Source organism: Alligator sinensis, unplaced genomic scaffold (assembly GCF_000455745.1).
Source record: "Alligator sinensis unplaced genomic scaffold, ASM45574v1 scaffold567_1, whole genome shotgun sequence".
Lineage (NCBI taxonomy): Eukaryota > Metazoa > Chordata > Crocodylia > Alligatoridae > Alligator > Alligator sinensis.
This window is the reverse complement of record NW_005842049.1, coordinates 428,086-451,492: the sequence shown is the minus strand read 5'-3', so window position 1 is coordinate 451,492 and position 23,407 is coordinate 428,086. Positions and strand designations below refer to the sequence as shown.

The 23,407-nt window shown below is 42.9% G+C and overlaps 1 protein-coding gene and 1 non-coding gene across 2 annotated transcripts in view; both read right to left on the bottom strand.

The window, feature by feature from the left end:
* SEMA3A (semaphorin 3A) overlaps positions 1-23,407 on the bottom strand; it is a 231,570-nt gene that overhangs the window by 93,860 nt on the left and 114,303 nt on the right. The gene's annotated exons all lie outside the window — the stretch shown is intronic.
* TRNAK-UUU lies at positions 16,845-16,917 on the bottom strand. Its single transcript has one exon. It is a non-coding gene; the product is annotated as a tRNA-Lys (tRNA).

Below are 23,407 nucleotides of genomic sequence, written 5' to 3'. Positions count from 1 at the left end.
GTTTCTTTTCCTCCCAGTGAAGAATGTGAGGTTATCTGTCCCAGATGATTCTGGGTATTTTTTTTTTTTTGATTGCTGAGTGGATCTAAGAAAGGAACACTACAAGAAGTCTAGCAAGACCATTAGATATTATTATTCATATAGCCAGGAAAAATAACAACTATAAAATGGTAAATAATAAAATAATGTGGGGGCTTCACAAAAAAAGAGTTCCCAGAGCTAGTGTGCCCTAGTATCTATGGGACTCCCAGCAGCGTACCTCAAAGTCTGTAACAGACTGGCTGAAGCAGCTTTCTATCAAGCACACATGGTTCCTAACCATTACTCGAGTGACCAGGATTATTAGAAATTGGCTTTAAGACATGAGAACAGAGAAACACTTTCTGCTTCTTTATGGGCCACTGAATGCATGCAAGGTTTCTGGGACTTCATGTCTGTGAGCTGGAGACATGGGTTTCTGATCCTACATCCTGTATTAAGCACAGGCAGTGTAAATGCTTCTCAGAGTCTACATTTTACACACACATTCGGTTTTCCCAGACAAGCTGGAAAGTAGTGGTGCTGCAAATTAGTATGCGTAGGTGTGCTGACATACATTTTGGGCATGTTCAATTATATTTTTTACTTCCATTATGGAGCTTGCCCATTACCATAAATCAGTGAAGAGGAATCAATTCTTAAAACAGGATAACTGTGAGCAGAGACATCCCTGGTTTCTTTCAGCCTGACGCTGGAGCTGAAGCACATTCAATACTTGCTCACCTGCCCCCATGACAATATGAAATAAGAGAAATTCAGCAATAAGCAGTTTTCTTTGTGTGTATGGATCTATGCTAACCAGAGGGGTCAGAGGAGGCAGAGCTAAGTCTGAAGTGGAAAATGGACCAAGTCAAGACAATGGGTGATAGCAATAACCACCTCGCCAAGACTGCACCCACGTGGTAAATCAGCAAAGCCAAATGGAGAGAAAGGACACAGGCCTGGAGATAGAGGCTTTGCAACAGCTCAGGAGCAGGGCCAGACTGGCGTTTGGGCGGAGTCATTGAGCTCTGCCTGAAGCTACAGTGCCACCCTGCAAAGGCGGTGAGTGAGGGGCCAAAAAGCCCTGGGTGTAGGTCACTAATGGAATGTGAGCTACCATGAGTCACAATGGGAACTGGAAGAGATGTTTGTTATGGCGCCCTAACCTACTGTGTTGAAGTCTGATACCGCATCCATCCAGGGTTATCTCAGAGTGGGAGCTGCCATTTTTACAATGCTCTATGCGGCCTTACCGTCTGTTTGGTAATGGCTATAGAGCACTTTCTTCATGCCTACCATTCCATAGAATCATAGAAAGTTAGGGTTGGAAGGGACCTCAGGAGGTTATCTAGTCCAAACCCCTGCTCAAAGCAGGACCATCCCCAGCCAAAGTTTTGTCTAGCCAGGTTTTGAAAACCTCCAAGGATAGTTTTTACCACCTCTCTGAGTAACCTGTTCCAGTGTTTTATTACCCTCCTAGTGAGAAAATTCTTCCTAATATCTAAAGTAAACTTCCCTTGCTGCAACTTGAAACCATTGCCCCTTGTTCTGTCAGCTGCCACCACAGAGAACAGTCCAGCTCCATCCTCATTCAAACCCCACTTCAGGAGTTGAAGGCTGCTATTAAGTCCCCCCTCCATCTCCTCTTCTCCTGACTAAATAAGCCCAGTTCTCTCAGCCTCTCCTCATAAGTCATGTTCCCCCAGCTCCCTCACTATTTTTGTTACCCTCTGCTGGACTCTCCCCAATTTCTCCACATCCTTTCTGTAGTGGGGGGCCCAAAACTGAATACAGTACTCCAGATGTGGCCTCATCAGTGCTAAATAGAGGGGAATAATTACTTCCCTTGACCTGCTGGCAACATACCTACCAATGCAGCCCAATATGCCATTATCCTTCTTGGCAACAAGGGCATATTGTTGGCTTATATTGAGCTTATTGTCCACTGTGACCCCCAGGTCCTTTTCTGCAGAGCTGCTGCCCAGCCAGTCAGCCCCCAGCTTGTACTAGTGCATGGGATTGTTCCATCCTAAGTGCAGGACTTTGCATTTGTCCTTGTTGAACCTCATGAGATTCCTTGTGGTCCAATCTTCCACTTTCGTCCAATTTGTCTAGATCACTCTGAATCCTAGCCCTGCCCTCCAGCACATTTACTACTTCCCCCAGCTTGGGGGAAAACTTGCTGAGGGTGCGCTCTATGCCACCTTTTAAGTTGTTGATAAGACATTGAACAAAACCAGCCCTAAGACTGACTGCTGGGGTACTCCACTTCATACTGGCTGCCAACTAGACACTGAGCAGATTATTATTCTTTGAGCCAATGCCCCGGACAGTTTTTTATCCACCTTACAGTCCATTCATCCAGCTCATACTTCCTTAGCTTGCCTGTGAGAATGTTGTGGGAGACTGTATTAAAAGCCTTGCTAAAATCAAGGTACATCATATCCACCCATCTCCCCGTGTCCATTGAGCCAGTCACCTGGTCATAGAAGGCAATCAGGTTGGTCAAGCATGATTTGCCCCTGGTGAATTCAGGTTGACTGTTCCTAATCACCTTTTTCTTCTCCAAGTGCTTACAAACGGATCAATTTAATAGATACATTTAATAAGTGTAACTTCTGTACGTGGCCAAACATACTTGTATGAATATTGCTATTCATGCAAAGGAGAGCCACATTCAAACCACTATGCAATATACCTAAATTAAAAGGGACATAAGCATGGTCAAACCATTTGGAATAAGAATAAATGATTTTTGAACACTTGATTTTACAATATTTGTCAATCTCTAATCAGACAGACCAAGTTTGCTGTAACCATTTTGTCTAGGAATATGTGAGGTTTAGTATTTCAAAATATACACATTCTACCTGTGCTGAAAGATGACTCAAATCATGGCTTTAGGAAGCAAAACAAACAAACAAAAAAGACTTGTTTTTAAAGGTAGGTATCAATCATTATGAAATAAATTAACTGACCTTAGAAACTCCAAAGAATGTCATCACACTATTTCTCTCTTACAGGATGACCCAGCAAATGTAGGGAGATCAGAAAACCACACTTAACATGAATGTCATGTTAACCTTGATTGATTAGTAAAGGCACCAAAAAATGCCCCTTCTCAATGGCATACCAGACACTAGATACCATCAAGGATATTGAACAATTCTCAGAGGACACTGCGAATTAGAATGTCTTTGTATAGCAACATTCTGGGTTGTCAAGTACAATATATCACCTAAGATCACTGTCTGGCTCAAATAGGATGACCTCTGGAAACATAAGCACTATACAATGATTGTCTGTTCTAGTCAAGCTATTAAGTGGACTGCATATGTAAGCAATAAGATACACAATCCTAAATCTAAAACATACTATTGAACTATATAACTTAAAAGTCTCTGCTCTATGTATGACACCCCCAAAACATATTTTCCATAATATGTTTCAAACAGGAATTAGGGAATCTAAATACTTTAGCAGATTTAACTATTATGTTAAATAAATTATTGGGCCATGCTTTATTATATGATTGTGCTAGTTTTCTATAGTTATTTTTAGTATTCAAGACTGCTTTTCCTCTTTGTCTTCTGGATTTCCTGTATGTTATTAGAATGTGGTGAGGTCAGGCATCAGAGGAAATAACAGCAGTGCTAACTCCTGGTCCCAATGTTTTATGAATTACCGAACATCAGTGATGTAATGGCAATAAATCTCACCCGGTCTCAGTCTTGTCCTGTTGTAAATAAATGAAGCTAACAAGGGTGTTATTTTATTCAAGAGCCTTTCTGATGAGAAAGAAAATGGTACCCCTGGGGGAATGTTTGTAAAATTGCTTTTATAATTAGGGTTCTATTTAGTAAGAGAAAGGTTTTGCAATTTGGCTGGGCAACTTTCATGTCTGAGATGGGCTGGCTTTTTCAAGGCTTCTTGTATACAAAAGAAGGTGACTGTACATTTGAGAACAATACGTAGAAAGGGCATAGTAGAGTTGACGTAAAAGCATATGGCCAATATCTTCAAAAGTTGCAAGTATTTTAGGGACTCAGGTTCTGAGCTTTCTCACAGGGGTCAGTTAAAAAGTCTTCTGAATGAGTGCAAGAGTACTTCGAAACTGAGGCATCTAAAATTGTCGATCAGGTTTGAAATCATTACTTATAAATCTACACTATGTTAGTGCATTTTTAAATCAGTTTTAAATTTATCTTGGTTAGGACAAAGAAAAACTTGAATTATCAATAGAAGGTCCAGATTAATCAGCTTCTGGAGTGTTTTCAAGATTCAGGACCTAAGTGGGTAATAAAATGATCAAAAGCCCTAAAGAGATACTGTAAAGAATTCCCCTCAGTGCAAACTCTATGACCGGGCAGTGTGCAAGCTCATGAGTATACAGGCTCACTGATTCTCTCACAGCTTTCCCTCTGGATGGGAGGAGGAGGAATTGTGGTTGCTACTGCATCCCAGATGTCTGGCATTTGAGTCCTTGTGGCCTACCTGTAATTAGGGGTAAGACTTGTGTCCCATCCAACCCCCATTCTGTTTACACAAATAACTTTATGTGGCAAAGGGTGAATTTCACCCTTGCAAAACGTACTTTATCTTGAACTTGCTGATCTTCACTGAAGTTGCTATACCTTGAGTTTTTCCATTGACTTCAGTGGATATGATATCTGGCCCAGAGAGAGGATTCCTGGTTTTAAATAAATTTTGACATTCTGTGTGACTGGCCAAATAACTTCTATTTTGTACCTCGAGGTCCCTGTCTGCAAAATGGGGATAAATGATAAAAATAAAAGCACTAAAAATGACTTTCTAAACAACGTAACAATTCTTCATTTCTTCTGCCACTGGAATATAGGCAACTGTAACATTTAAATTTTAACCCTATGGTATTTTAAGCTGTGATTGCAACATAAAGAGGATAATCCTAACTCTACTGAAGTTAGGGAGAATATTGCATTGAATACAATAGTCCAGATTTTCCCTTTAAAACTTTGTAAGATTTTGCAATGACAGTTTCATTTCATGCATTGACTTCCATTATGAAACCACCCAGCTGCACCATGGCCTAGTTTTACCTTGCTTTTATAAGGGAAAAATAATATCTACCACATGTTAATAACTGGTATTGCATAAGAAGAAATACCTTGCAAAATTTGAATACTGTTGTGCACATGGAAGCATAAGTAATGGTAGACATAATTATAGCCTCTCTCTGTGACAAGTTACAATTATTCTTCACAGTGGTGTATTTAAGAATGATGCCGTTTTTGAGTTCAAATTGGGTTTTTTTGTGATTACAAAAGTCAAGTGTTTAATATTATTTTTTCTTGGTGCAGCAAAAATGTTGCTGACACAGAAACAGATGTATGTTAGTGTATTTGAGTCAAGGTGACTGAAATAAACGTTCACATTAATAGCTCCCTTCTCTATTCAGGACTTCACCTGTATTTTTTTTTAAACCATGACTTCAGAAAGGGTCACTGAAGCTGGCAAAAATATGCAATATACTCGTTCTCTATCTCTAGGTATATAGTGATACATATACACACATAGAAAGCAATACACTTTATCAATGGATTCAATCAGCATCCAGCCAGATGCTTACATTTGCTGATATATAAAAAAAGTCAGCCACATGTTGGATGGGAAAACTCTTGCATTCATATCAATGGGTTCTTGCTCAGGACCTAACAGCTGTTGTTTGAACCAGGCAAAGCATGGCAGCTACTGCTTCACAGTTTATTAAAATATCATCTAGAAAAGCAATGGGTCCTTTTTTAAGTTCTACAGGTTTCTAAGGTAACTGCTTGAACCCTGTTACTTTTCTACAAGGGTCAGGCAGAAAGTATCACAGAATCATAGAAATGAAGGGCTGGAAGGGACCTCAAAAGATCATTGAGTCCAGCCCCGCTGCTTTGGATAGGAATACTGCTGAGGTCAAATGATCCCAGCAAGGTGTCTGTCCAGTCTCCTCTTGAAGACGTCCAAGGTTGGGGACTGCACCACCTCCTTGGGAAGTCTATTCCAGATTCTGGCCACCCTTACCATAAATAAGTTCTTCTTTACATTCAACCTGAAACCATCCTTTAACGGTTTATGGCCACTGCTCCTTGCCCTCCCCTGGGGCACCCAAGTGAACAATTTTTCTCCCAGCTCCTGATATTCAACCCTTACAAACTTATTAACGAGTTCCCCCTCAGTCTCCTGTTCTCCAGGCTGAACGGTCCCAGATCCCTTAGTCTTTCTTCATAAGGTTTGTCCTCCAGGCCCTTAATTCTTCTTGTGGCCCCTTCTCTGGACCCTTTCAAGATTCTCCACATCTTTTTTGAAGGGTGGTGACCAGAACTAGACACAGTACTCCAGCTGGCATCTCACCAATGCCGAGTAGAGAGGAAGTATCACTTCCTTAGCCCTGCTTGTGATGCATCGGCTAATGCATCCCAGTATGCTATTAGCACTGTTGACTACAGTGTCACACTGGCTTCTTATGTTCATCCTGTGATCAACCATAACTCTGAATTCCCTTTCATCCATTGTGCTGGCCAGAACATCTCCTAACCCAGGGGTGGGCAATTATTTTGGCTAGAGAGCCACCTAATCAGTTTTGGTGAGCTGTTGAGGGTTTGTGGCTCTGCCCCTTGACAAGTGCCACACGCCCTGATTGCCATCTTAGGACTGGAAATCACACCCACTGTGGCGGCAGAGTGCTCCCTCAGGGATCTGGAGGCACCGGGGGCAGACCCTGACACTCCCTGAGAGGGGAACAGGGACCCTGACGCCACAGCAAACTTACCTAGGAGGCAGTCCAGGGTGGTGAGAGAGCCGTGCAAGCTGGCATTGCGTCGGCTCTTCAAGCAGCTGTCCATTTAGCTGGGTGGCAGCCAGCTGATTATGTCAGCTGGAGCCGCCACTGCGGGAGATTCAAAAGCTCGGCTGGAAGCCAGGTTCAGGGCAGAAACCAGCTGGTAAGATGCCACGCCAGCTGAGGCCCAGGACACCAGCATGAACGAGCCCTCTGGCTATTCCCCATTGCGAACGGGCAAGGGCAGCAGTCAGAAGCCACCCAGGACATTGCAGACCATGGTCTTGGAGCATGAGAGGCTTGTAGCTGGAGTTTCTCCATAGAGGAATGCAACCGGCCATATCCACCCCAGCCCCGAAGCACCCATCTGAGGTTTCAGGGCAGAAACAAGCATCGGGGTGGACCCAGAAGGAAGAGGGTTGGGCAGGCTGAATCCTCAAGCTTGTGCCCCATCCATATTCGAGGAGGTGGTGACCCCTCAGAACAACAGATGGGCCGTAGCCCAGCATTGGTGGTGTAACACAAAAATCCATGTGGTTGGCAAGTGGACGGGGTGTAGGGGCGGCAGAGCCCCGAGAACACCCGCGGTGAACCTGTGAGTATCCCCGTCTTCAGGTCGGGGGAAGGAACACCACTGAACCCCTCCTTTTACCATTCCATCGAGTCATGGCAGGTGAGTTGGGGGCTCCAAACATGGAGCAGAAGGATACTCACAAGCACCAGCCAGGGGTGACACACCCACTAACACCTGACCTTTGCCACCAGAAGTCTCTCCTCTTGTCCCCAGAAGTACTCTTTTTGGGAAGGGGATTTGCCATCTTGGAACCAGAACTCCTCCCCTCCCCTCCCCAAATTATATACTAAAAATCAAACATCCACAATAATATATTTTAATTTTATTTAACAAAAATATTTTTGTCTTGATCTGTGTGTGCTTGTGCTGTGTATACAGAGGGGATTGCATAATCTCTCAAAATTAAGTCTTATTCTTGTATATTATGGAAGGGTATGAGGGGTATGGGTGGGTGGGTGTGGGGTTTATGGGGAGGCTGTGGGTGTGTGTGTGTGTGTGTGTATGTGAGGTGCAGGGGTATGTGTGGATGTGGTTGGGTGGGTATGGGGGTTTGTGAGGATGTGTGGGTGGGTGGATGGATGGATATGGAGCTTGTGGGGGGCTGTGGGGTGTGTAGAGGGTGAGAGTGGCTGGGAGTATGTATGTGGTGGGTGGTGTAAGTATGTATGTGTGTGGTGGGGTGTGTGCATGTAGCAGTGAGTGGGGCTCCCCTTGGAGACACGTGGGTGTTTGTGTGGGGTTTGTGAGGGGGCATGAGGGAGTGTGTGGGTGGGTGCAGTATTTTTAGGGGATGTGATTGTGTGTACAGGAGGTGTGGCTCAGGGGTTTGTGGGGAAGGGTTTGAGGGTACTGTGGGGTGTGCATGAGAGCACCCCATGTGCTTCCCCCTGAGCTGGTCAGCACCTGTCCCTGTTCCACAACAGCCTGGAGCTTGTGCACCCTGTGGGACCTCCCTGCCACTACCAACAGTGCACAGCCTCAGCGTACCCCATGCCTTCTCAGTATTGTCCATCCATGATGTGTCTTGCCATCCCCTGAGCATGCAGCAGGGATGGGGTGGCTTCTTCTGGCTGCCATCGCAGCTGGTCCCAGCCCCACGATGCTGGTGGGGACCCACATGTGCAGCCCTGACCCGGCATGCTCCACACCTGCTCTGGAGTCACCCATTCAAGCAGATCAGCAGCAGCAGTGGTGACTGCTGGGCAGAAACTGTTGCTTGGCACAAGGGAAAAGTGGCCCCTCGCCCTCACCACTGCCGGGCAAGTCTTGGTACAGCTGCCGGGATGAAGCACTCTGGAGTTATCCTAATTGCACTGCATCCGGTTCCACTCTTCCCACCTTTCCAGCTTGTCCAGGTCCGCTTGGATCTGCATCCCACCCCTAGTGTGACCACTTTTCCCCATAACTTAGTATTATCTGCAAACTTGGCCAGTGTGCAGTAATACCTCTTAATGTTTATGTTCAGAGACATGGAGGCTATGGGTGCTAGCTTCTTGCCTAAGGCAGCCACTAAACTGAGGTGTATGTTAAGGCCTGGAAAAAACTGAAATGTTGCCAACAAAGAGCCCATCCTGAAGTGCTGCTTCTCCATGACACAGTTTGCCCACATGCCAGCATGGTCACCACAGAGGCAATCTTGTTGTTTGGATAGGCTGTCCTATCCGATTATCTATACAGCCCCAAACTGGCAGCCTCAAATTACCATATTTTTGGTGCCTAAAGAGATGATATTTTCAGGCTGACAGCGAAGTGATGGAGACTGTGTGACAGTGGCTGCCCAACAAGAACAAGGACTCACAAATTGTTGGCCCTTTTTTACTGTTGATAAAGGCCACTGATGGAGAAGACTGTTGAATAACAGCTGTGTATTCAGCTATAACCTCCATCTATTCCTTGGAGATCTCAGAACAACAGCAGAGTCTCCCTATGCTTGAAGAAGGATACTTGTGCCCAAAAGTTTGCAATGAACTTTGTTCCAACTACTCAGTTAGTCTAATAAAAGATATCACATCTACCCAAAGAACCGTGCCTGCCTTTGTCCTTAGGCTTAGATCAACATGGCTACAACCAAAAACCCTGCAGTCATAACCTATACAGTTTCCATGCAAGTTTAATATTTTTTACAATAATATCTGGTTGAAAAAAAAAATGGGATGCATTACTTTCTGACTGACCCTCATATAAAATCCATTTGATTTAACCCTTGTTAATGCCACGAGATTTTTTTCTGCTAAGGATCAAGGGGAGAAAAATTACCCCTGGTTTTACACCTAATGCATCCACACTTAAGAAGACCTAACTAAACAGGATTTGTGTTCCTCAGGCTGTGAAGCACAACATACCATGCAATAGGCTGCAGGACCCCTGTGTCTTTCATTCTGGTGCATATCTATCCAGGTGTCAGGATAGGTACTGGACCTGTAAGAAACCCAGATCCCACAGCCCAGTGCAGTCAATGGAAAGTACAATGGTGAGTCTCTTGCATAGCCTCTTACATTTACATGTAGAAACATGTTAAAACAGGTTCAAAGAGCTGACATGCACCCTTCTAAATGATTATAAATTAAAACAGTTGTTCTTCATTACCACCAATTGAAAAGGGTTGAATGCATCAACATGTCACTCAGAAACCAACATCCATGGCATTATGCTTCTGCTTTTTGTCATCCTTACAATTAAGGGCAATAAACACTGAGAAAAAAAGAGCATCTCAGGTCATATTCCATATTGATTATGTTTTTTGAAACCTTCCATTGAAACATAAGCTTAATTTGAATGCATGCAGAAATCATGAGACTGTTATAACTTTTTAGCTCTGATTGGCCGTGGAACCCTGAAATATATACTTACAGACCCCACCCTGCCTTCCCATACACACACAGAGCTAGAAAAGGAAATGTCTAAGAGCTGAATACTAACCACATGACCCACTGCACCAAATCCTTCTTTTAATTTGTTATCCATAAACAACAGTATATTTAGACAAGAAGCCAAGCTCTATCCACAGCAACACTTGTGTAACCCTGCTGAAGGCAATGAAGCTGCACAAATGTAACTACAGGAAGAATTTGGTCTTCTGGGTAGACAAACAGGAAGAATATCTAAATAATCCAATTAGAGCTTTCAAAATGTCATCTGAAATATAATCTAGGGTTATGGACTTGTCCCTATGTCTGCCTTCCTTTCTCAGTTTTACAAAATACCTTGTCTACTATAAACTTAGCCTTGGATACAGTAACTGGATCATGTACTGCTGAGCTTTCTGTCACCTTGGATGCAAATGTGTGATGAGGACAAAGTGTTTGTACTGTTACAGGAACTCTGCTGAGGAAGGTACTATCCTTTCTTTATGCATCTAACTTTGCTTACCAGAGATCTGGAACTGATAAGAAACCTATGAGGAGCAGGACATACATTTGTAAACGTTGTTCTCTCCAATTAAAAGACCTCTTTCTAGAGAAGAGAAGTTTCATAAGAATTGCTTTGTGGTATCAAGGAGCAGACACCCCCACGGTGCTGGACTTCACTTGCAAACAAAACGTTAAGAGCAAGGCAAGGTCAGCTAGCTCTGTACTGTGCGTTGGGAAGTACAGAAGATGTAGATCTAGATCCCGCAAGTGAAATGCATTTCATTCCTTCTTTGAGATGAAGGTATCAAATTAACACTTATAAATGACGTTTGAAGCATAATACCCAAGCCATCTCCCTGTCTCTGAGAGAGTTAGCAGTGGCACCAAACTCAAGTTGCAGGCTTAGGCATTTTGTATTCATAGCATTGACTGGGCATCTGCCCCAAAGTCCACTGAAGTCAGCAGGAGTCTTTCGACTGATTCCAATAGAATTTGAATGAAGTATGAAAAGACAGGAAGAAGCATCATATCTTCATAGATTGACTGGATTATCATGAAAGGAACCTGTATTAATGACATTTATGCCAGCTCAAGGCATTTTTAAGCCTCCCTTCAGAGGCACTGGGTGTTGGCTACAGCCAAGGCTGGGGACTTTGACTGGAGTGTGCTGATGCTCCTGCTGGGACATAAAGCTGGAGCTTCCTGGTGAGAACATCTTGCCCCTCTGCTCAGGATCAGATGATTACCATATTTGAAGGGAATTTTACCCCTGGTTAGATTGGTATGAACCGGGAAGGGGGGGCTTGCCTTCCTGTGTAGCAGGGGACAAGGCCCTTTACCCAGGACATCTTGGGTTTATATTGTCAAAACCTTAGAGAAACAAGATATTGGCTGCCATGGTTCCTCTGCTTTATCTGTAGCAGATTACGGTGTTAGGTCTATGTTGTGTCAGGGCTGATGGTAGTCTTACGTAGAGTTTAGATTATGGTTTGTATGGGACGTGTTAAATAGGGATGATCCTTCCTCAGGCAGGGGGTTGGACTAGATGATCTTCAGAGGTCCTTTCCAGCCCTACTTTTCTATGAATCTATAATTCTTAGGTTGTCAAATCCCACTGAAGTTTGTGACAGCTGAGTTCACTTAACTTCTTTCAAGATCTATTTGGCACATGCAAGAATTAACACAGTGCACTCAGTTAAAATGTGTAAGGACTCTCTGTGATGCGAAGAGCACAAGAGGCTCCAGGCCCATTCAGCCTTGTTTTTTTTTCCTGAAATGGCTAACAAAGATGCCAGTTGTGTTTACAAAATACTAAGCAATCATCAGATATTACCAGCATTGTGTTACCACTGCCAGGATTGAATATCAACTGGTCAGAAGAGTGAAAAAACATCTCTGGTAATTTTCCTAACACCCAAGGCACTTATTCCCCTACCCTAATGTATTTTAATATATCTAAAATACAAATAAAGCTGTGGTGGATTGTCTGATTGCAGCACAGCGATAAGATTTCAAATACTTTTCATGGTTATTTATGATTCACATTAACTCACCAGAGACTCACACGACTGCACTATATTAGAATGTTCCTCAGGGTGCCCAACATTTCATTTATTAAAATAATCTAATCTCTTTAAACATTAGGGGGAAGAAGAGTAGCTATTTGGCTATCTCCTTCCCTTTCGTTTCAAAGTTTAAGGATCCACCCTGCTTTTGTGTTATATTAGCTGACACTGATGTAACTGAGGGAAGCAGAACGGAAGGTAGAGGTGGAGGTTGAATTTGAAGATAAATTGAACAAAAACATTGAAAACTTCTGGATAAGAAAAGCAAACAAACATCCAGTAGGCCTGTTCTCAGTGATTATGCCTTACCTCCTTGATACATCTCAACTTTTCCTTTTCAACCATACAAATACATAGCTTTTAAACATTTTTAGACTTTCTACTACTCTTGCCTTACCTAATACTGTACACCATACATTTTTTCCACCATACATAATGCCTGTACACCACACATTTTTTCTTAGAGTGAAACAGGTTTGCATAGAGTTGTTTTACTGTTTCCTGCCTATTTGTAGTCTGTCCTCTGTTCTTATTTTTAAAGTTCCTCGTACCATAAATCTCATTCTTTTTATCTTGCTGTTTCCAATGTTGGACAAAATCTTTGAATAATTCACCGATACTCTCCTTAACTGGTATAAGATATCATAACTATATTGCAATTTAAACCAGCTAATCTGCCTTCATATAGCACAAACTTTATCAATATAAAATTATTTAACTGTTATTTGGGCCTTCCTCCTAGTAGTGCAGGACAGCAGCGTACCATGAGAGCCTTCTAAGGGTGCTAGGAGATAATGTGCAATGTTAGCATGGTTAGGCGGACAAATGCATGACTCTCAAGATAAACTCTGAGACTTCAAATAGGAATCTATATTTCCAAAAACATTGTGACCTGTTGTGGTTCTTCTGAGTTTTTTTGAAGTGGAAGAATTGCTCTGTAACCAAAAAAAAATAAATAACAAGGGGTGCCTTGAGACTAAAAAAAGTTGAGAGCCACTGTTCAGTGCAGTAATCTCTGACGGATGTATAGCTCATGCTTCAGAAGTCGACACTTATGAAACAACCTGCCCAGAGAAGTTTCTTCTTAACTATTACCAGCCAGTTTCAGCTTTGAAACCTCAGGGTTTACATACCATATCATAGTTTTATGCTATCAAGTCTACCTAGGTGTATTCTTACCTTCATAAATAGGTACACCTCTTTGAATTCTATTATCCTGGCCTCAATTTAGAGCAGGGGTAGGCAATTATTTCAAGTGGAGGGCTGTTTAATGAGCTTTGGTGAGCTGTTGTAGACTGCAAGGGTACACTCTTGTCAAACTGCTAAGTCCCAGCCTTTGAAAGATGCCCCACCGCCCAGACACCATCTGGAGATTAGAAGTCCTGCCCCTCACCCCTGACCTTTGTCACTGGAAATCCCTCCCCTTGCCCTAGAAGCACCCTTTCTGGGAGGAGGGTTTGCTGTCTTGGAACCAGAAGTCCTGCTCTGTCACATGGTCTGTGACATAAGATGGCCCACCTGCCTGACACCAAACCTTGCCCTGCTCGCCGCCATGATGGTTTTAGAAACCTGTGCCCCCATCACGTGGTCCCTGACATCAGAAGGTCCACCCCTTAACTGGAAAATACTGCCCCTCCATGTGGCCACCCTCATGGTGTATGCAGCAGAGCTCATCCAGGCAGTGTAGATGCAGTCCATGCCCAGCCTGTGGCTGCTCCCTTGCACTCTACATGGAGCCAAGCTCTGTCCACTCCCACCCAAGGCTTCCACTATCCCCAGTGCTGTGCTCCCACTCAGCCCCGGTCCCAGCCTATGCCCATAGCTTTGATGCACTTGTCTATTCATAGGTGGCTGCTGATCACGCCGGGTGGGTGGAGTGGGTAGAAGGCAGCTGGGAGCTGGTGCTCGGGCAGGAGCCACACAGCTGCAGCTTTTCCCACCATGTCCCTGCCTACCACCACTTCCCCTCCCTATCTGCTGCCTGGAGCACTGCAGCAGGGACAGGAAGAGCCGCCACTGTGGTCACTGGCCAGGGCCAGAGTTAGGGCCCTCTGACAGGCAAGGGTGGGAGTGCAGCATATGCTGCCCTGGGTGGGAGCAGGCAAGGCTTGGCCCCATGTGGAGTACAGCAGAAGCAGCTGTGGGTCAGGCCAGATATAAATAATTGGTGAGCGCCAGATTCAGTCAGCTGGTGGACCGGATGTGGCCCATGGGCCAGATTTTGCCCACCCTGGATTTAGAGGGACTGAATGTTTTCTGTCTCCAGTCCGATTTTCCAGCTAATACACTACAGACCATTATACAGATTGTAGCTTACCTTTGCCTTCAGTGAATTAAGAATTTGGCTCAAATTTATCACAGTGGAGTTGTGTCTGAAATTTATACTACAGTCAGAGGCCCTTTTCTGATTAAACTTACAACACTTGACACTTTCCAGCCTTCCAGCATTTAACTTGATATTAAAGAACTTCTGAAAAATGTTATTTCTGATTTCTAGTCTCATTCATTTCCTTTCAATATGTAACTATTTGTGCGTGCTATATGAACCAGATGACAATTCCTATGTTCCTTCAGAAACGTGAGAAGTCTCACTGAAACTTATAAGATGATTTATGTGCTGAGAGGGAAGAAAATGCATCCAGTTCCTTTTGGTACCACAGCCTAAGATCTTTCCAGCAAAACACTTAAGCATGCACTTAACATGAAACACATAAGTATTTACTTCTAATTTAAGAATATGCTTAAAGGCTTTGACAGGTGAAAATAAGGGTTCCATTTTATAACAGTTCTTGTCTATAGTCATGTAGGCAGTGACTGCAACGGGTGCATGATTAGGCTTCAGACCACAGTCTTGAGTCTGAGTGACCCATCACACTAATTTGGTAAAGGCACAGCAGACAAGGGATTGATGTGGCTGCATTCAGTCACCTTTGCTTCTCAGGCTTGCATGGCCTACATACAGCTGGGTTGACTAGGGGTTGGCCTTCATGGCAACCCCAAAGTAAAGCTTGCATTCAGGTCTATAGCATGCAGCTTTAACCGCTCTGCCATATGTCTCTTATTAGGCTTGGATACAGAAAGGCAATTTTAAAAACAACAAATGTTACACATCGATTTCCTTTCTCACTGTCTCCAAATTGTTCATTGCAATTCTTTTCCAAAAATATTATTTTTCCTCTATTTAACAGCAATTATTCAAATACTTAACTGACAATGCTTCTGAATTTTGCTGTTCAGACATCCCCCCCAACTCTAATTGTATTATTCAGTAACTTATGCTTATTTTTGTTGTTTTACATATGTTAATTCTTATCAGACTGCTGATACTTAAAAAAAACCCTTATACGTATGGCAGAGACTAAACTTTTTGCCTAGCCTTTACATATGTACTTTCTTAATCTACAAGACTTTGTTCCAACATTCTTGCTGAGAGATCAGCAGAATGAATTTTGATTACTGTCTGTCTAAAACTCCCTTGTCTCTACTTTGGATTGAATCTGCCTCTCAGCAAAGCTGATTAGCTCAGAAGCAGTGGTGTAGGGATGCCCTTGAACTCTTCTGCTATTTAGACTCTTCTGAAAATGTTAACTTTGATGCCTGTTGTTAGGTGCTCAAATCCATATTTCATCATTTAAATAACAAGAGCCCTTTCTTACATCTTGGCTAACCTCAAAAAACTTGAGGTGGAATTGATCAAACGTACACAAGTTTCAGTAAGTGGTGTAATTATTTCAGGAGCAGATGTTTGGTGGAGAGGGCCCACAGACTGCCTGCACTGGCCAAAGCCAGCAGGTTGGGGGCCTTCCTGCACACCTACAAGTGGACTCACTGAGACTGCCAAGTGTAGCCAAGTGGCTAGGCCACCCCTGATTGGTTCCTCCCCCATCATCATCAGTCACAGGCATGTCAGTTGCAGTCAGGCAGCAGAGGTACCCATGCTCACCCTGGCTGGGTTCTTGGGTGGGCTCCCACACATCTACCCAGAGACCTTCATGCCCCCTGCTAGTGGGCACAGTCCCAGGGAGCCTGACTGGGCTTCAGGGCAAGACTGAGCACCCCTCCCACACTCTCCCTGTCATCGTCAGTCATAGGCATGTCAACTGCAGTCAGGCACCAGAGGCACCTATGCTCCCCTGTCACTGCAACCCTGTTCATAGACATTACAGTCAGAAGGGACCTCAACAGGTCATCGAGTCCATCCCCTTGCCCTGGGCAGGAAAGGGTACTGGGGTCAGATGACCCCAGCCAGATGCCTGTCCAGCCTTCTCCTGAAGACCCCCCCAAGGGAGGGGAGAGCCCCACCTCCCTTGGAAGCCTGTTCCAAATTCTGGCCACCCTTACAGTGAACAAGTTCTTCTTGATATCCAGCCTAAACCTGCTCTCCATCAATTTGTGACCATTATTCCTTGTTACCCCCAGAGGTGCCTTAATGAACAGAGCATCTCTGGTCTGGTTCCTTGCTGTACCCCCGCAAATGAATATCTAGTTGGCCACAAGATCCCCTTCTTTTGCAGATGCTAAAGAGCAACTGCCTGAACAGGGACTTGAACCCTAGACCCTCAGATTAAAAGTCTAATGCTCTACCAACTGAGCTAGCCAGGCTCTTATACTAGCCAGGCACTTATGCTTCCTTGGGCTGTGCTTGCTCATGGAGGCCACAGGTATCCCTGAGTGGGCTCCTGCACAACCACCCAGGGACCCAATGCCCCTACAAGTGGGTACAGCTCCAGGGAGCCCAACTGGGCTGCAGGACATGGCCAAGCACCCTTTCCTGACTCCTTCTTTCATCATTAGCCACCGTGCTGACTCAGCTGTGTAACAGCCCGGGGGCAGGGTCAGCTGGGGGCTCAGCCAGAGCAGCCGAGTGTGGGTGAGTGGTAGCATGCCTCTCTGTGTGCGCCAAACTTCTGTACTGTCATGGGTTTAGACTGGGTCCTAAGCACTTAAACTGATAAAAATGTAATGTCTATACCTGGTCTTTAAGCTCCAGTTTAGGGGAACATGTGTAAGCATGTATTTAAACTCATTCCTATTCAGGAAAGACAGTAAGGCATGTATACTTAAGTCCTTGAGTGCTGTCCTAAATAGGACCCTTTCTTGGATCAGAGCCATTGAGTACTTGAAAGGCATTTTTCATGAAGATGAAATCCATTTGCATTGTTCCCTCTAGTACTTACCCTTATGAGTTTGGCCACTACAAACTGATCATACTGATATCATTAGATTCTAGATGGTCCCCAAAGGTAACTTAATTTGTCTGGTTAAGACAGTTTCTGAGCACTGGGTCTAAAATTGCTTCTGACCAGGGACTTTCCTGTTTTACCTCAAACTCAAATTACAGACTGGATTCTGATTCCCCCTATTCACATGGATATCATATTGATTTGAAAGGGAATAACATGGTATTGAAAAGGAGTAAGGTTGTGAGGCCTTATATCAACCCCCCCTCCCCAAAACCTTCCAAGCTTTGCCTTTCTGACGGTTTTAGTCTATTTTAAAGTATTTAACAGGTTTCTTGTTTATTATCTTTAATACTCCATGATACATAAAAAACCCTAAAAAAACTTAAGTCCTTAATATTATCCAAACTAGCTTCTGCAACATCAGCTAAAATAAATCATATTTCTTTTTTGCTGACTGAGTATCATCCTTCATCAAACAGTGACACACGAGTTTTGATAAGTATTTTGTTTTTGAATCTCTCTTGTAACCTCTGTTTCTTGGTATTTAAAAACTCAGTTTTCTGTTTCTGACATAAAATTTATTTTTTATATCATGGAAGCAACTTGAATTTAAATACTTATTTTACTACAATCCTTGTACAGCAGAAGGTACGTTCCTACCTTAGCCGTCCTTTGCATAATAATTTGTATTACCTGCCTCTGAGTGTATCACAAATTTTGAATAGACTCATCAAAATGCAGTTACATAAAGAAAAAAATAAAGCGAAGTCACCAGTCTACAAACAGCAAGTTGAAACAAGTTGTTTTCCATTTTACTCTCCAGCAAATATGTCTGTCTCTGCCTTTAGAGGTATTTGTACCCCATTAACTGAACATTTAAAGTTAATTTTTAGACATTGCTTTCCATTCTCAAAACACCCACTGACAAGTCAAGAATTTCTCTTTTGGCTCTTTCCCATGTGCAGTTAAATTGAATTTCCTCCCCCCACAAACTACGTGTCTGCACAATCTCTAAGAGAACAAATTAATCTTGTATTGAATATATGAATTAATGAATATTCCATTAACTCTACATGCAGTTCCTTGGCAATGCCCTTCCACAGTAGCAAGGCCATTTCTCCTGCCTGCATGTATTAAATTCAGAGCTAATTTCACAAGGTAAGATCCTGCACTCATTACTTAGGCAAAAACTGACATCAGGGATTTTTTTTCCATAGCAAGCAGCCCAGGATGAGGGCAAGAGTACAGAAATAAGTCTGGTAGAGGCAAGTACTCTGTCTACATAAGTAAATTATCATACGTTTGAGTAATAAACATCAGGTGATTGAATGAAAGGTGATTGAACTTGTAACATCTATGGTAAAATAAAATAAAATTAAACTTAAAATTGCTTTCACACAGAAACATCAGAAGAACTTAAACACCTAAACCAGCTATAATTAGCTTGAAATATGTCTCACTTCCACTGCTATACTTAACACACCACCTGTACGAATACTGACACCGTTTGTCATTATGATATAACATTTATTGGCACTTTGTTAATAATATATGTGTGTGTATTGTTACTTAGAGATATCATGCATGCACACACATACACACATGGTTTATACCTCCAAGGGGTTGGGGGCAACTAGCGGAAGATACTTCTGCAAGGTTCCTCTGAGAGGTTTTTCCTCCAATTCTCCCCATAGAAGTTATTTCTAGTTTTCCATCATGCTGGGGTAGGCAGAGAAGATTTTCCTGTGTCCAGGAACCTGATCTGTGAGGTTACAAAATAGATGGGCTGACCCTTCCCTCTTGGGAAGGGTCATATGTTATCTCCAAGGGCTTTGCAGGTGCACAATGCTGACTGCCCTTTATAGTGACTGCTTCTCTGACTCCATCTGCTTATAATCTGACCTACTTTAGTCCAAAGTGAGGAGCATCAAATCTACTCCAGACCTAAAGAAGGGCTTATGTTGGCATCCAGGCAGCATACAATGGACTCATGTCTCTACGCTTGCTTTCCTCCATATAGATTTAACTCTCCTAAAATGGCACAAGAAGAAGGGATCTTCCGGCCAAGAAACATGGAATAGTCTTTCAGAAAATGGCAGAATCCCCATCTCTCAGGTCATTTAAGTTCAGGAAGTTGGAACTTATAATTCCCAGGCCATAGGTCCAAATGAGATGTTTGAGGATTGCAGACTGTAGTCTGCACTGTACCATAGCAATAATGTCTTAGTGGAATGGCAATGGTTCTCACTAACCAAGATAAAGTGGCTCTGCTCCGTGCTTTTTCTCTAAATGCCACGTGCTTCATGGCATGATCCCTATAAGAGGCTCCTATACATCCTGAGCATCCCACCTTGTGAAGCCAATGTCTTCCACATTCTGCTGTAAGCAAGACTTTCTGCATAGGGGACAGGATTTATACATATGGTCCAGCAAACTATTTAAGGTGGAAGCATAATATTAGGTACAAAATACTTTCCACAACTGGATCAGAACCTCAGTTTCAGGATGATAAAGCAAATCTAAACTTTAGGCCTCGCTGTTTTATATACATGTACATACATACATACATACATACATACATATGTGCATGTGTACACACACACACACACACACACACACACACACACACACACACAGTAAAACCTTATTAATTTGAACTGCAGGGACTAAAATATACTGACTTTGAAATAAACAAGTTCAAAATAAATGTACTGACGGTAATTTGCATGTATGTAAATTCCCGTGGGTACACAGACTTAGTCTACCTGTATGGTGGTCCCTTAGTGAAGACCTTACTAACTGATAAGAACAACTTAAGGAATTATCCCAGTGACTACTTAAGCAGATTTCATGGTATGTAGCATAAGGAGTTTTTAATGTAGATCAACAGCAATGACCTTTTTCTTCCACTTAAATCAACGCAAGTGTGAAACTGTCCTGCCAACGCCCCCCTTCCCCCACCCCCCCATCCCACCAAACTCCCTGCAGGGCTGGCACCCCAATCCTGCAAAACTTCCCCTGAACCCACATAACTACAGTTGCTGCCACCAGCTCCCACCCCTGAAGATTTCCCTGTACCTGACACTTGTTCTGAGCCCCAGCCACTCTGCATGCTCCCACCCCCTCAGGCACTCCCAGCTAAGGTTTGAATTACACTTTGAATCTTGTGGGGGGCGGTCAACAAAAAAAAAAATAATGAAATGCTTAGGGCTGAACAGCGACTGGTTTAACAAGTCCACCTAAGTGAAGGAGAAATCTGAGTGGAGAATCCCTCCAGGTTATGATTTTCAAATCTTACAGGGGGGGTCTCATCTCTTATGGGGGGGCTAAGCTCCCCCAATCTCCCCTTTAATTTGCACCCTGTTCCCAGCCTCCAAGGATTCCCATGTCTGCAGAGACAAGCCCTTGTGCCTAGCTGCCCTAGCTGCACCTTACTCTCAAACAGTAAGGCAGGGAGGATGCAGCCTCCACCCTTCCTCCAGTTCTCCAGTTAACTTATTGCATGGCATTCCCCATTGGAACCACACCATGGTTCACAGCCTGGAAAAACTGCAGTTTGGCATGATCAGAGGTTGGCCCAGGAGTGCCCAAGAAGGCAGGAGCACGTGGAGTGGCCTAGGTACAGGACAGAGGTGCAGGGGAGTCTGCAGGGGTGGGAGGTGGAGGCAGCAGCCCCAGCTACATGCAAGAGTGGGGGTGGGAAGAATCAATGGTTGGTGGGACAGTCCCACACTCAGTAAGTTAATAAGGTCCACACATGGGTGAACTAAGTCTGTATGTACCCATAGCAATTTGCATATATGCAAATTTCCACCAGGATGCTTATTTGTAACCTATTTGTAGTATTTCAGTTGGTATTTTTTATTTTCCTGCATTTCAAATTAACAAGGTTTTCCTGGTCCAAGGGACCAGAAAATAGTTTTGAACTTCAAAGTAGACATTTTTTTTTAATTATCTGTATCGTAAGGCATTCAATCACCTATCCTTTCAGCTGGGGAGTAACAACAGCTTTGAGGTATCCAACACTTTGAACTATCCAATACTGAATTAACAAGGTTTTACTCTGTCTGTGTACATCTATATATATATATAGGAATCCAAATACCTCCACCTACAATCTTATTATCTTTTTTTTTTTTTTTAAGTAGTAAATCATTGTTGTTGATTTGTATAACGGCCAGATAACATGCTGTAAAACCGTAAGTGCAAAATCAGCTCTCGAGCCAGTGAAGAAATGGTGAGGAAAATTTATATCCTTCACTGTTTGAATGCCTTGCTCTGTCAGAAATGCCACACATGTTATCTCCCTGTTTAAAAGGACGGGTTGTTTATGTGCAGATCAAACTGCTTGCCCAACCTTTCCTGCTGTGGGTTAGATTAAGAGCAGAAGAGACACCAAGGTACTAATCCCTGGGAGAATCTTCCTGATGAGTCAGAGCTGTTAGCAAAACTCTTGTCATTCATTACCAGGCTTTTAACTGCATGTGGCACATAGGTGTGAAAAGGACTGAATGCATGTGAAGACTTAACTGAACTCTGTTACGCTTTGCGCTAGAACAGCACGTTGTTCCGACACATCTGCTACTCTGCTCTTTTGTCGTAGCTCTTTTAACAACTTACAGCAGAAACATGATTTTACGCATTAAAAACAACTTGACAAAGTATCTGCTCTTCAGATTTTTGTCACCTACTCATCCAGTGTAGTACACACCAGCTATTATGTGCAGAAAAAAAGTACTAGAGCCCTGATATTTAATTTTCTTAATTCATTAAATTATGAAGATATTTCATACCACATTCTTGAAGGATTCCTCCAAGGTAACCATTTAACAACAAAGTAACCTTTAATTACTTTATGGTAATAATATCTAATAATATGGTAATAATATCGTAAGGCATACAATCACCTATCCTTTCAGCTATTATTACCAATGATATTATTACCACTGTTATATTGTAGCATGAAATTTTCAGAGCACTTTAACCTAAAGGCAGTTATTAGTGCTTCCGTGAAACATTTATTACAGGTCACATTTCATTAATGGAAAGTATTAGATTCTTGTCTGATTATGCGCTCTGCAAGGAGTTATTAAACATCTCTCACTAAGTTAAACTAGGTTGTAACTCAAAGGAGCCCATAGCTTTCACTAATACAGCCATATTTATTAAGTAAAATGCATGCAATTATATACAGAGAAGCTCTGTGACAGCAGTCCTGGTATTTGAAAATTGCAGCTGCCAAAATGGGAAAAACTACTTAGGGCTGAACAGTGACTATAAGGTTAATTAGTGCATGCTCTTTTTAAAACAACAACAAAAGCCTGAGAAGTAATCCCGGACTGCTAGGGACACCAATCCTTTTCTATATCAATGTATGCAAAAGGAGGTTCAGAGCTCAGTGTGCAGATGTGTATATCCATTCCCAGTTCTAACTAGTATGAATTCATACCGTATAATTTTTTCTCATCTCTTTTCTAAATCTGCCAGAAGAGTCTGGTTATTTTTTCAATAATTGTTTCTAATTTGTATACCTTACCAAAAAAACTGCAAATCAAGACACATACCAACTTCTCCTAATATCTCTCCCAAATAAATAAAGAAGATCTGGAAGAACTGAATCTGGAATGAGCTTGCAAGGGAGGTGGTGCTCTCCCCTATGTTGGGGGTCTTCAAGAGGAGACTGGACAAGCACCTAGCTGGGGTTAACTAACCCCAGCGCTCTTTCCTGCCCAGGGCAGGGAGTTGGACTCAATAATCTACTGAAGCCCCTTCCAACCCAAATATCTATCAATCTATGAAACATCCAATTGTGAACAGAACTGGGGAAAATAATAAGGAAGATGCATCAATCTGAAGGAAAACAGATGAGAATTTCTTTTTGTCTACTTTTCCAAGGCACTGTGAAAGTG